The sequence below is a fragment of the Cebus imitator genome, unplaced genomic scaffold (genome assembly GCF_001604975.1).
Source record: "Cebus imitator isolate Cc_AM_T3 unplaced genomic scaffold, Cebus_imitator-1.0 Scaffold440, whole genome shotgun sequence".
Classification (NCBI taxonomy): domain Eukaryota; kingdom Metazoa; phylum Chordata; class Mammalia; order Primates; family Cebidae; genus Cebus; species Cebus imitator.
This window is the reverse complement of record NW_016107755.1, coordinates 413335-414795: the sequence shown is the minus strand read 5'-3', so window position 1 is coordinate 414795 and position 1461 is coordinate 413335. Positions and strand designations below refer to the sequence as shown.

General features: G+C 43.3%; 1 long non-coding RNA gene across 1 annotated transcript in view; it reads left to right on the top strand.

The window, feature by feature from the left end:
- The first annotated feature begins 902 nt into the window (after positions 1-902).
- The window catches only part of LOC119468494, a 1485-nt gene continuing 926 nt past the window's right edge, over positions 903-1461 (top strand). The window contains exon 1 of the long non-coding RNA XR_005197170.1: positions 903-1459. This is a non-coding gene — a long non-coding RNA (uncharacterized LOC119468494). The remainder of the gene's footprint in view (positions 1460-1461) is intronic.

Below are 1461 nucleotides of genomic sequence, written 5' to 3'. Positions count from 1 at the left end.
AAAAAAAAAAAAAAAAAGAGGCCATACTGTACAGAGCCCTATAAACTACAGTAAAGCATTTGGATTTTATACTTTTTTATGCTTTTATAAAAAAGTATACTTTGAACAAACAGATTTATATTTTAGAACTATCTCTGTAGGTGTGAAGGATAGACTAGAGAATGAGAATGACAGCAGGCAGACCAGTTGGGAGGCCAGTGTAGTGGTCTGGGGAGAAGAGATGATGGCTTGGTCTAGGGTAGAGGAGGGAAGTGGTCAAATTTGGATTATGTTTTAGTCTCAGTTGATGGCAATTCCATCTTTCTAGTTAACTCAGGCCAGAAACATTGGAGTTATCCTTTTTTTTTTTTTTTTTTTAAGACGGGGTTTCACCATGTTGGTCAGGCTAGTCTTGAACTCCCGACCTCAGGTGATCCGTCCGCCTTGGCCTCCAAAGTGCTTGGATTACAGGCGTGAGCCACTACGCCCGGCTGTAGAATCATCCTTAATTCTACTTGTCAAACATGACCCCAATCCATTAACAAAACTTGTTGGCTCTTTTCCAAAATATATTCAGAAACCAGCCCTTTCCACATCTCCACTGCTGTTACCCTAGTCTGAGTCACCATCACCTCCTAAGAGCTCCCTGCTTCTGTCGTATCTGCCCACTCCCTGCTGCCTCACCCCCCACCCCCTGCCCAGGTTATTCTCAGCACAGCCTCCAGAGTCATCCTTTTTATTTATTAGTTTTAACATTTAAAAAAATGTTGGCCGGGTGCGGTGGCTCACGCCTGTAATCCTAGCACTTTGGGAGGTGGAGGTGGGTGGATCACCCGAGGTCAGGAATTCAAGATCAGCCTGGCCACCATGGTGAAACCCCATTTTTAAAAAAAAAAAAAAAAAAAAATTACTATATACAGAGACATGGGGTCTTGCTATGTTGCCTGGGTTGATCACAAGGCTCAGGCAATTCTCCTGCCTCAGCCACCCAAAGTACTGGGATTACAGTGTGAGCCACTGCGCCTGGCCAGGTCATCCCTATAAAATGTAGACTGGATCACATCACTCTGCTCAGAACTCTGCAGTGACTTCCATTTAAATCAACAGAAGGAGCCAAAATCCTTAAGATCATCTAAAAGGCCCTTCCCAATCCAGACCCTGCTTTACTTCTCTTTTCACCTTTCCAACATCTCTTGCTCACTCATGCTACTCCAGCCACATTTGCCTCCTTCCTGTTTGTTTCCCATGTATGTCCATACACTCCCGCCATAGGGCTTTATTCCAGCTGTTTCTTCTGCTGGAAAGGCCCTTCTCCTGGAAATCCATGTGGCCAAAACTAATCTTCTTCAGTGATTTGCTTGAATTTCACTTTACTGAGGTCTCATTTGGTACTAAAATCTGTTCTCCTGATACTTTTAAACTTAATCTATATTTTCTTTTATCCATAGCATCATCTCCCCTGCTAGAAATGTAATCATAGGT